This window comes from Podarcis filfolensis (assembly GCF_964270895.1).
Source record: "Podarcis filfolensis genome assembly, chromosome: 12".
Lineage (NCBI taxonomy): Eukaryota > Metazoa > Chordata > Lepidosauria > Squamata > Lacertidae > Podarcis > Podarcis filfolensis.
The window spans coordinates 41,462,895-41,476,511 of NC_139614.1; the positions used below are offsets into that span (position 1 = coordinate 41,462,895).

At 41.7% G+C, this 13,617-nt stretch overlaps 1 protein-coding gene across 8 annotated transcripts in view; it reads right to left on the minus strand.

Moving 5' to 3' along the window:
• The window catches only part of PARD3 (par-3 family cell polarity regulator), a 560,882-nt gene that overhangs the window by 483,023 nt on the left and 64,242 nt on the right, over positions 1-13,617 (minus strand). The gene's annotated exons all lie outside the window — the stretch shown is intronic.

Below are 13,617 nucleotides of genomic sequence, written 5' to 3' on the forward strand. Positions count from 1 at the left end.
AAAAGGAAGTGTTGTTAATATTCAGGTTTTTGGGGTAGAATGTTATTTTGTTTTCAGATTTCATCCAAAAGGAGATGGCGTTGTAAGAAAATCATGAAAATATAGTATAAAACAAGAAATATCTGGGGAGTTACCATTATGAATGCTTCTACCAGCCCATCTGTAGAAGGACCAACACAATATATCAATGGTAACTTCACAACAATGAACCCATCTTTTTCTGCAATGATAAAGGAGTAATGCAACCTTTGCTAACCTGGAGTACCCCAGATGTTTTGTTCTATTCAATCCCAGCCAGTAGTGACAGGGACTGATGGGGGCTGTATTCCAAAACATCTGGAGGGCAAAGGCTGCTTTAACAAAAAGGAATAACTAGGAAGAGAAGGACTATAGACTGCTTTAGTAGTCTTCAACCTCGGCAGACCGAGAGCCACCTTTAGCCCAAACACACGTAGGGGTGTCCAAACGTTTTTCAAAGAGGGCCAGATTTGATGAAGTGAACATGCGTGAGGGCCGACCAAAGTTGTTGAGAGCTTTTTTTAGGATTGAAGTTGCTGAGCTTTTTTAAAGATTTTACCCCAGAACATATACTGCCATGGGGGCCAGATTAAATCAACCGGCAGGCCAGATTAGGCCCCCAAAATGGACTTTGGACATGCCTGCTACTTTAATTATATGGCAGTGTTCTTGCTGTTGTGACCCACTTTACGCCAGACTGTGATCCAATACAGGGCCCCAGCTGAAGACCAATGTCTTAACACTATTGGTCTCCGCATACCACAAGATAACGATTCCAGCTCTTACTTAATACAACCATAATTACTGAGATTATAGCATTGGTATACTCAACTCTTTTTTGTTATCATGGGTGGCTTTAAAAGCGGAAAACCCTATCCCAGCTACATGGTCACAATGCACAGATGCACTGCCCCTCTCCCAAAGGCTGTTGATTCAGAGCCACTGATAATGTGTACTTGTCTTTTTTTGCAAATGGAAGTTGATGGGTAGGATTTAGATTAAAGGGAGCCTTGGAAAGACCAAGGGAAGGAACTGGAGGGAGGGAATAGCAAGAAATTTGGCAAGTTGGATTTGTTGGCTATTAGATACTGCACATAGAAGGGAGAGTGTACTCAATTATGAACAACCTGCAATTCTGAACTCATTCCATTCCCAAAGTGTTCATAAGATCCACTGTTATGCTAAAGAGATGCAGAACTCTTTGTAGATCAATCTACTCGTTCTTTTTTAAGTATATATTTTTTTCACTTTCAGGATTTTCATGGAACACTCAACATCACCATACACCACTATCTGTAGGCAGCAGAGCAATCAACTTTGAAAGATTTGTGCTCCAAGTTGGAATGTTTAAAATATTATCCTCAAGTTTCCACCTTTAAAATGTTCTCACCGTTCCTTGAAACAATGGAAAGCATTGATGGCTGCACCTATTTTTGCTGAGCCAAGCATTCTGGGGAGAATTGTGTTTTGAGCCATTTCCATAATGACGAATGCTGTAAGAATCCTGATCTCCTTGTTCTCCATTACAACAAGAGCTTCCCAGACTTTTTAGAAAACGTGCCTTGATGTTTTTTTGGATATGTCTGACTAAGATCTGCATTTGTAGCATATACACATACCAAGACAAGAGGAAGCAAAATTTAGAACCATCAACTTCATCCTTCCACTGTTTACTTATTTCTAGAATAGCCAGTGAGGCTACTGCAGGGTAATTTGAGGACTGCAACCCAGACAGAGCTCCGAAAGGGAGCCAGGGTGCCACATTCCACACTGATAAGAATAACTAATGTTCAATAAGGGTGCCAAGGCTTTCTCATACATTACATTGTCCTGGTTCACACATCACAGTAAACCAAGCTATGGCTTACAGGGACTGCATGGAACATGCTTGCTCCTAGAGACGCATGGCACAGTACGGCAACTAAGGCAAGATTCAGCTTAGCATGTCATCTGAACTTGGGGTTGTCTTTAATGCATCTCTTTCTTAACTACAATCTGTAGCTAAGGTTTTGGCTGAGGAGAGCAAAGTGGGCCCAGGCTCCTTCCCAGGAGCCAGAATGTTTGTGTGATCCCAGCAACCCATAGTTTGGCTTGCTGTGATGTGCAAACAAGGTCATTATCTCAAGAACCTTTCACAATGGCGCTAGTAAGATAGACAAGAAGTTGCAGTTCCATATGGCAAGGAACTGCAACTACTTGCGATATCCCTCCTATCACCTCCCTCCCATGTTATCTTCATTATAACCCTGTCAGGAAGGTTAGGCTGAGAGAGACTAAATGAGTCAAGGTCACTCAGTGAGTGTCAAGTAGCAGTAGGGATTTGAATACATATCTCCATTGTCTTGGCATTCTAACCACTACGCCACACTGACTGTCATAGTGGCTTGCCAAAGTGAATTGATGGCTAGCTACACTTGTTAAGCATAACAAGTCTTTTTTCTTTAAAAATAATTTAAACCAGGTTGCATCAAGGATTTATTTTCAAACCAGAAGGAGCTGAGACTCTTCAATGTCTCTTATAATTCTGCTATTTTACTCTCACTTTAAAATGGCATATGTTGAATGAAGTTGCCCAAAGATTTGGAGCATTTCTTGAGGCCTGATCCATTTTCAGTCAAAAAATGATAAAAGATTTTAAAACACATTTTATTGTTATGAAAAACTCAGTTAAGATTCCCTTAAGATATACACTGAAAAAGTGTAAAATCTCAGAAACAAAAGCTACTACTCTTTGCTAAAAGAGGAAACAAAGAAACTTTAATGGGGAGTATAAATTTTCTTCATTTCACACATCCACACTTCAATAATCACTTATAAGTTATTCCCTTGATCGCTGAGAAGTATTGCTCTGAGATGGGATGATATAACAAGGCCTGTTTCACTGGCTCATTAACACAGACACCTGGTTCATTGCCAAATGTAAGGTCACAGGCAAAGGGAGTGTATCAACTGAATGCTGCAGTATGCCCTGGGGTGCCTAAATGTTATCATAATAATCCAGCATGCAAAAATCTTATACGGACTCTTAAAATCAATTCTCCAGCTAAACAACCCAACCTAGAGCAGGCAACAAACAGTTTGAAAAGCATTACGTAACTAAAACTGGTGAAATAAAAATAGATTAAACTGTTCTTAACTTTTGTGGGCAAACAATGAACACTGAGGAAATTTTTTCCCAATGTTATTGACTGCTTTTTCTGTTTTCCTTTTGTGCCCTTATAATTCCTCTGTTGGACCAGAGCTGCAGCAAGAGAAGGGAAGGGAAGGGAAGGAGAAGAGGACAAGTGCATGTTCTCCACAATATCTTGCAAGTAGAAATGGAAATGCTTTGATGCCCCTAGAACAGGGGTAGGCAGCCCAAGGCCTATGGGCCGGATGCGGCCCAATCACCTTCTAAATCCAGCCTGCGGACGGTCCGGGAATCAGCATGTTTTTTCATGAGTAGAATGTGTCCTTTTATTTAAAATGCATCTCTGGATTATTTGTGGGGCATACAAATTTGTTCGTATTTTTTTTCAAAATATAGTCCGGCCCACCACATGGTCTGAGGGATGGTGGACCGGCCCACGGCTGAAAAAGTTTGCTGACTCCTGCCCTAGAACATATCAAGGAAGTAGCCACAACAGGGATAGGCTACTTGTGAATATTCAAGGCCTCTTCCCTAAAAGTTCAGCATAATTGGGGCGGGGAGAAAGGGGAGTATAACTTCCTAGCCCAAATAACTTTAAAAGACCACCTGTATTTATGTTCAGAGTGTTCTTCAATTATTCCCTGCTCTCTTAGACCTCCCTCTGTCATTAACATTTTGGGCTGTGGGTCACCTGTGGATGGAAGCTGAGCTGAGCTCCCAAGCAGCGCCCACACACCACCACCTGGAACTGGTGGCAAGTGAGTAGGTGGTAGGTCAGAGAGACAAAAGCCCTTCTGAGCTCTGGGAGTCCTCGGCCAGTGTCCAGCCAGGCTGACCACTGGCACAGAGGCGACTGCTTGTCATTAGTGTTTCCAGGGTGGTGATAGAAAATGTATTTGCCTGACCCTAAAGAGATGTATCTCTCAATGTAAGAATACCCCAGTGGATCAGGCCAACAGCCCAGCTAGTCCAGCATCCTGTTCTCACAGATGTCTGTGGGAAGCCGGCAAGCAAGACCCCAGCACAGTGGAACTCTTGCCCTCCTGTGGCTGCCAGCAACTGATATTCAGAAGCATTACTGCTTCTAACCATGAAGGCAGAATATAGCAAACCTGACTAGTAATCATTAAGAGCCTTATCCCCTGCTAAATTTTTTCTATTCCTTTTTTAAATGTGGTCCAAATTAATGGCCATCCCGGCCTCCATCATTGTGGGGAGTGTTGCACTAGGACTTAGGAGACCTGGGTTCAATTCCCTGCTCCGTCATGAAACTCACTGAATAACTTTGGGCCAGTCACAGTCTCTCAGCCTAGCCTATTTCACAGGGCTGTTGTGAGAATGAAGGGGAGGAAGAAGAAAAGCATTTATGCCCCCTTGAGCTGCTTGAAGGAAAGGTGGGATATAAAAGGTGATACACAGATAGGAAGTTTTTTTAAAAAGGAATTCCTCTTTGATATTTAGCAATTAGGGAGTGACTCAAGAAACAGCTGCAGCAAGTGCAGGTTTCTCTCTTTCTTTCTTTTTACAGTGAGGATAAATAATCAACTATTTCAGCTCCATCCAGCACAGCTATCTGACCTTCCCTTTCTTTGTGGTTTCCTGCTTATATTTCCAACCTATATAGCCCCACTGCCTGCTCAATTTAAAGTCCTACCCTCTTCCCAGCCCACACACTGTTGCTTGCCAAAAACCATTAAATACCCATTTCAGAATAAAGCATGCATTTTGCACAAGCTTATATATAATGCTCTAATCTGACCCATTGGCATGGTTAATGAGTGTTTCAAAACTGAAATAAGGGCTTTTGCAAAAGGAAAATTTGCAGTACAGAATTATGCTTTTGGTTGAGCTGGTTAAGAGTTCCAATACCTGAAAATAAGCAAGAGGGGAAAGCAGATCTGGACAGTAAAACAAAATTTTTAACAGCATGATACAAGGCTGGAGGAAGAGAGAGATGCCTGCTACAGTCTCCACACAACTGCAGCAGAATGAAAGGCTGTGTGGTGTCATGCTTCAAACATTGAACAAGGAATTGGGAGACCAGGGTACAAATTTTGACTCAGCCAGGAACCTCACCGAGTTACCTTGGGCCAGTTACCATCTCTCAGCCTAACCTACCTGAAAGCATTGTGAAGATAAAATGGGGGGGGGGGCTGTACACCAACTTGAAACCCTTAGAGGAAAGGCAAGATAGAAATGCAATAATTTAAAAATAAAATAAAAAAGATGTTTAATTATAAACTTCTCAGATGAGTGTGGAGAGGAACAATTATACAGATCTTTGACACCTGATCACTACCCTATCCATGTGGCTGTTTCATTCCCACACAATCCCAAATGGTTTGGGAACAGACTAGGAAAGGAGAGTGGTTCTCATCCATATATCAATCTGTGAACAAAAAGTGGAAGTGAATATATAATAAATATATATGATATAACAACAACAAACCACCCTAAAATGGGAAAATATATCTGGAGAAAATAAAACTGAAAGCACAATCAAGTTCTTTTGCTTAGTACATTTAGACCTATAAACAACTAAAGAGTCAGCCTGAAGGGAAAAGATTTTATTCAAGAGGCAGTACATCTCTTCTTGTTTTGAATAAGGTGAAAACTGTATCTGTGATCACAGGCCACTTGAAGGCCTCAGGCACTGAAAAGTCACTGATATCTGCAGAGAGAGAAATATTGCCAGTTTCCCACGGTTGTAAAATGTGCATTGCAATATCTTAGCTAGCTCCGGGGAAAGCCTGGAATAAAAAAAAGTAAATTATGGCATGTATGGAAGCAGCAGCAAAAGCAGGTCAGCAGGGGTTCTTTGCACATGGAATCAGGGACAGAAGCCAATGTTGTAGGATTCTCACTGAAATCCCTACAATGGAAGGTTGTTGTTTTTTTACTGGAAACTCTTTTTTAAATCGTCTTGGCTGAGAAGGCTGCAAACTGGAAGCATCTGGACAGCTTCTGATGAAGGATGGGAAACCAGAGCTTTGATTCCTCTAGTGAGGGGAGGAAGATACAGCTGCTTAGCCTCGACTTCTACAGATGATGAATGCAACCGATAATGAATGCTGCAATAGCATTTGCCGTGGGCTGCAGTGTCTGAATGAGAAGAAATGTTAAATGGGCCTGGGGGTGTACATTCACTTCATAATGAATGAAAACTATTTATGAAACAATGGGGTCCATTCATTTCATGAGATAAATAAATACCCGCAGGATAAGGCTAACAGTGGCTACTAGTCATGGTGGCTATATTGACTCCAGTGTCAGAGGCACTATCCATCTGAATCCCGGCTGCTGGGAACCACAAGTAGGAGGGCCCCGTCTGCTAACTGGGGCTGGGGCTGAAGACAGTCGTAGGTGTCTCCCCACCCCGTGTCCTCCTATTCTCTCTGCCCCCTCCCCATCCTTTCAAACCAACAGGCTGCTGAGGAAGAGACAAGGTGACTCTTGCCAGATATCTGAACTGATTGCTCACAGAGAGCATGTGAAAGTAGGCCAAAGTTTGCATACAATTAGACCAGGCGACAGGCTGTGCAACTATACTCCGTCTTAGAACTGGTGGTGGGAAAAGCTCCCAAAAGCTTGGGAGAAAAATGGCACACAGCCTCAGACTTTACCTAACCAGCTCCAGGGAAGCCTCTTAACCAAATCTAAGTCAAAATCTGAAGGTTAGATTCTGCTACTAAACTACAGGTCCTCCGTGTTCTCTCTAGGGCAGGAACTGGGAAGATGTGGCCCTTTGAATGTTGTTGGATTACAATTCCCACCACCCCTAACCACTAGGCTGGGAGTTGGGGGAAAGTATATTCCTCATCTTTGATCTAGATAATGATGAGATTTTGGGGATTTATTAAAAATTCTCAGATGTCAATTCTTGCTTTTTCTCCCACACACCTACTCAACCCAAAACCATACCAAGTAGGTACTTGCTTGACCATCCTAAATATGTTACTCCTATATGGAAGGAGCCTTATAGTGTCAGAACATTGGTCCATTTAACTCAGTATTGTCTGCAGCAAGTGGCAATGGCTCTCCACAGTTTCAGGCAGGGGTCATTCACAGCCCTACCTGTTGCTGCAAGGGACTGAATTTGGGTTATTCTATGTGCAAAGCATGTACTCCACTCCTGAGCAATGGCCAAGAGGCTGGGCCCTCTGCTTTTTGACCAAAGTAATCCAGGTTCCCATTCTGGGGACGGGGCAAGAGTGGCCAACAAATTCCTAAAAATGGTAAGCTCCTTGCCTTTATCAGACTTAAAACCCCTTCTTTGTGGGCACAACCATTTATTATTATTATTATTATTATTATTATTATTATTATTATTATTTACACCAGATACATTTGCTTTATACTTTGATCAGAATCTTGCTTGCAACACAAGAACATTTTTGCCTGAAGCACTGCACATCTCCCTAAACGTCTCTTTAAACTGGCACTTGCTGTCAGTAACTGATCTGGTGTTGACATCAAGCATCACCTCCCTTCCTTGCATCAAGTTTTACGATCACAGAGCACAAACTGGCAAATACAAGATGATGGCAAGCAGAGCACTGAGAGATCCTCTTATATTCTCCTTTAACCCAGTGTTTTCCTTGCCCTCATTCAGCACGAATGGAGTGCGGAATAAACCAGTGACATTTACTTGGTGGCAATTCTCTGCAAATAAGGTTACACAAATTAGAAAATATATATATTCCCAGGTATGAGATGATGCGTGCAGAACTAGGTATACACACAATGGAATATTGGGTGTGGGCTAGCACTATAAAAAAAACCTGGTTGCGTTGCCATTTCCGTTGCCAACCTTCTAGTCTGCTTTCTTAAGGACTTTTATAAATCCAGATGGTTTCAACTTCTACATAGCAAAATCAGATCTATTGGTATTGACTTAGAACTCTTGTATAATTCAAGTGAGCAATATATCGTATTTATCATAATATTCAAATCAGATTAAGGGACATTGAAAAACAAAACCTCAAGTCAGCTGTAAATAAATATTCATCCCCAAGTTTTATGTTTTAAAGACAACAGATAACAGGCTCACTTATATTTCAAATTTGTAATTCCAGTCCAATGCAACGCCTTTATGTTAGCCCAATGGAATGTTTCCCCCCCAGCTTTTGTCAAGGGCAGATATTTTAAAATCTCCAGAAACGATAGACATTGCAGATGTTTTTTGAATGTGCCGGACACAGTAGAACATATTCCTTTCTACAGCCCATTGTACAACTGGCTATGTAAACGTGTGCTATCCCCTTTTTTAGGGTAGTCACAGAACAATGAAAATATCAGATTCTATCTGTCTGACATTAACCTGGAAGTAACTGCAAGAGTGACTGAGTTTTTATCAATAGTATCTCTCAGAATGGTGAATGGCACTATTTAGCAGGAAGAAACTCAGGTGGAAATCCTCATCACATATTTTTACATGACTGTTTATTTGTATATATTTTTAAATTGTATAAATGAATGCTTTATGGTGGCCTATATTTGTAATGCCTAATAAAGGTTTGGCAAAATAGTAGTAGTATGTTGTCAGGACTCTCAGATGGGTCACTCTTATTGTTGATTATGATGACTGCAAAAAAAAACCTAGGCTCTTCCACAAAGAATAGATGCACTACAAAACATACCCATGTATGCTCTTAGATAATGAGTCAGGAGAATTGTCACATCATCCTGAAGCATAAACTTTGTTTTGTTTTGTTTTGCTTTCGGTACTTTCACATATTGGCTTTGGAACAGCTGTCTAACCCCTGACCTCTCCCCTTTCCTGCAAAAAGCTGCCTTTCAGGTGCCAGAGATATGTCATGGATCCATTTGAACTTGCTTTGCTTTGATAGCTGCATGCCACTTTTCCAGCAACAAAGCTGACCTCAAAGCGACTCACGATGGAGCATTCAAATACAGTGGTACCTCGGGTTACATATGCTTCAGATTACATACGCTTCAGGTTACAGACTCCGCTAACCCAGAAATATTACCTCGGGTTAAGAACTTTGCTTCAGGATGAGAACAGAAATTGTGTGGCGGCGGCGCAGTAACAGCGGGAGGCCCCATTAGCTAAAGTGGTGCTTCAGGCTAAGAACAGTTTCAGGTTAAGAATGGACCTCCGGAACAAATTAAGTACGTAACCAGAGGTACCACTGTAACATTATATCAATTTCATATTCTCTCTCTCTCTCTCTCTCTCTCTCTCACACACACACACACACACACACACACACAAGCATAACAGTAAAGAGGCGGGGAACCCTAACATATCAATTCCTGTAGGGACTTTCGCCCACTCATTTTTGTGTGTATGTATACTGGTTCCCCCTTTTCCCTTCTCTATGGTTGTCCTGATAGCCCTACTCTGTATTTGATGTACCGCATATAAGCTTCTGACTAAATAACCTGAACTTACCGATACAAACTCACTAATGATTCAAAAGCAATTTATCAGAAATGGCTGCTAAGAACCAGCTCAGTGACAGTTGGCATAATACCTCCTGGCGGGGAGGGTCCTAACCACATGTCATCTGCAAAACAGGACAAATTATGCCAGATCCTCTTTGGTTAAAGAGAGATATCTACTTTGTATCTTGGCAACAGGAGCGAGATCCTAAGCAGGTTTGGAGTGTGTGAGGTGAGTGGGTGTGTGTCTACATCTTGCAGATCCATAAACAAAGAAGTACAGAAAGTTCCTCCATTTGTACCAAACTCAACAACCAGTTTAAACCTGAATACAGCATTTGCCAACCCGATGCCCTCCAGTTGTTCTTAACTACAACTCCCATCGGCTCATTTTTTATGCAGATCTCTCCCCTAGTCCAAAACCCAAGTCTCACTTTCTAGGCATCCCAAAATTCTCGCAAAAAATCCCTTAACTAGGTATATGCTAAACTGGCCATGGATTCGCATTTAGCTACTGCTGCCAATTATACCAGATGTGTATGCATGTTCCTCTCACATATACCTGCAAAGAAAAAATAAAAATAGAAAAATTTTGTATCTGTCACAATGACTTAACACCTTCAGTTTTGTAGATCAGCATAAACAAAATTTTCACAGCTGCAGAACATCCTTACCAAGCACATTAGAAAATTTAGTGTTCCGGAAATTATGCTGTCAGCACTCTTGGATGTAGCTAGCTAGCTACCTGTCCTGCTGGCTCAAAAATGGGCGGGGGGGGGGATGAAGCTAACCCACTGCTCATGGCTTTGTTATTCAAATGAGGCCAGGAGGAACATAATTGTGGAGCCAGATGTTAGGAAGCTATGGGGGCAGAGATGGCAAACCTGTCGCCTCCCTATGCTGTTGAACTACAGCTCCCATCATCCCTGACCGCTGGCCATGCTCGCTGGGGCTGATGGGGGCTTGGAGTCCACCCCTGCCATAGAGGAAAGCAAACCACAGAGAGAAAACTATAGCTTCCCCATCGAAACAGGGGGGCATTTACATTTATTCCACACACTGAATGCTTAAAGTGTTGCACCATAACCAAACTGGGAACCACACAGTTTCTTTCTTTCTACAAAATGACGTTCATATCACCTTTAAATTCCCAACATGGAGCTGCTGCATATTCCAGTACTGATTTGGAATACTGAGGCTTTTTCAGGAAAGCATTGTACAGGGCTTTCTGATCCTGCTAGATATTAAAATGGACACTCAATATTATTTTTATAGGACTTTTGTAACATGAACCCAGTGCATTCCACTTTGGTATTAAGACTTTAGCTTTTTTTGAAGCTGAAGTTATCTATAAGCAGAACCAGGTCAGAACTCTGGGACATCATAGTGGAGCCTGAGCAGCTGGTCTTTTAGCGCCAGAAATCCTTACAGGGAAAGTAACATCATTATACAACTTTCAAGGAGAATGTAGACCCTGAGCAAGACAACACACTATGTTCAACTTCTTCTCCTCCTCCCTTCACCATACATATATTTATAACTTTTCTGTTTAAAAATGTACAGTCAGGGAACATAATGTTGCCTATTGCATGGTAAAGTTAGAGATAATTAAATACAGATGGGTTTGTTTGATTCACAGTCCTCCAGAGCTGAAGGGTATCTAAGGCCCCTCTCTCTTAGGTGTAGCAGACAGCTGAGATGACATCATCCAAATGGCCACCATCGCAGTAAAGAACATACCTAGTTTTCTCAGCATCTATAGGACAAATATCATGCACATTTTCTATGGAAAGATACTTACATAAAGCTACAAAACAGGTGATTTGTGATGAAGTTGTTTTTGTTATCCTTAGGCAAGAAATTGGATTTCAAATATATTTGGTTTGGGGTTTTTAAGGTTTATGTACAAATCAACTTACACGCTAAAATACAAACCCCATAAGTACAATGCAATCAAATGAAAGATCATTAACATGTTTTATAAAGGCACAGTAAGAATAGAAGACTCCTGTGGTCCAGACAAGGGATCTATGAAATCCAGCACCCTGCTGCTAAAAGCATCAAGCCAGATGCCTCCATGGACAAAAAAACTGGAGTATGAAGGCAACAGCCCTTCCACATTATATATCTGGAAAGGGCCATAGTTCAGTGGTACAGCATCCACTTTGCATGCAGAAGTGGAAGGTTGAATTCCTGGCAACTCCAGCCAAAGCTGGGAAGGACACCCTGTCTGAAACCCTGGAGAGCCACTGATTGTCTAACTCAATATAAAGCAGCTTCCTATAGTCCTCTCTCCAGGAGAGTCAGATATAAACTACCTGCAAACATGGAGGTACCGTTTAGGTATCATGGCTAATCCCTGCAGTCAACTCTTTTTAAAATCCACCAAAAGCTTAAGTTAATAGCCATCCTTGCATGTTGTGGTAGTGGTGAATTTTGTACATTAATTGCATGTTACATGAAGAAGAGGTACTCTCTGCTTGCTATCATGAATGTACTGGCAAATCAATTTCATCAAATTTTAGTAAAGGAGGGGGATAACAGACTTCATTCACTCTCTCCACAATCAAACAAAATCAAAGCAGCAGTAGAATAATTAAAATCCATTCCAAATCATCCTACAGTAGCTAAAGGACTCTCCAGTAAATTGCAGGCAACGGAGTGGATTTTTCTTTTATTTGAAACTTGATTGGCTCAAGCTCATCATCCTGACTCACAGAGTACTCCACACCCCCTTCATAATATTCCTCCTGCCCTCATGAAGCTTGACCTGTTGGTGTAATTCTGTACACTAGTTCATTCCTGTATTCAAACTTAGAATTCACGTTTTTATGTCATATTGTAATATTTTTCTGAAGACTATGATGTCCCACCAGTACCTTGATAATACCATAAACTAGTACTGTGACAACTCTTTGATAAAGAATGTGCTGCATTCCCTTCCAAAGACCACATGTCAATAGTGGGCAGGGCCAGAGGAAAAAGTGGGTTCAGCACTGAATGTAAGTTTTGCCTTGGCACAGTAAGCTAGTTTCTACAGACACTCACACAGCCCCCTCAACCTTCCTTCCAGATAGGCAAGAGGCATCAGAAGGGCAGATTCCAGTTAGACAAAAACACTTGGGGGTGAAGAAAGGCCAGTGAAGGGTGCAGCCTGGGGTGAGTTCTGAGGGCAAGAAAAAGATAAAGGGACCTTGGGGGCAGATTTGCTCCCTGAGCATAAGATTTCCCCACCACTGCCTTATTGACAGTGGTTGGCTTATGGTTTCAGTCTCTTCCATTAGATGCAAGAAACAGACTTAAAAGTACACACACCCTACATGATGAACAAAGTGGCAAGATTCTTGCATAAAGCATTTAACATTTTCTCTCAGCAATAGAGAGCGCAGAGTGCTCTGCAATGGGTTATTTGATCAAGATTAGCCTGAAAAGGTTCTTAACAGTGCAGGATCATTTGTTCCAGAACTATATTTACAGTTAGTAAGAGCTTTAAAAACAAGAGAACTTTCACTAACAAAAAGGCTCTTGTTTCTTGTTACATATTAAGTTAAACCATCAATTGCAACACTGATCCATGATTTATTTCTACAAGGTGGGGGGGGGAGAGATACATGCAGAGTTTAGGGCCTTTCTATACTTGAAAAGGACTGCAAATGTTACTCCGTTTCCTTTTTAATTAGTATTGCAAAATGTTTACTTCAGGAATCTGCAAATTGCTGCGACTTCTTTTCTAGCAGTTTTCTGGCTCTTTCCTGCAGCATGCCTGTGTCCCAGGTTGACACCCCTGTGCACAGCTAAGAACTGGTTGCTAACTATGGCTGCCACATCCCTCATTACCCTCTGGTGCTCTTTTTATTTACTAACACATTACTGGTTTGCATTCAACTGTGAGCCAAACACAGGGGTGCCCAAACTTTTTTCAAAGAGGGCCAGATTTGATGAAGTGAACATGCGTGAGGGCTGACCAAAGTTGTTGAGCTTTTTAGGATTTTACCCCAGGACATGTACTGCCTCGGGGGCTGGGTTAAATCAACCGATGGGCCGCATTAGGCCCCCGAAACAGA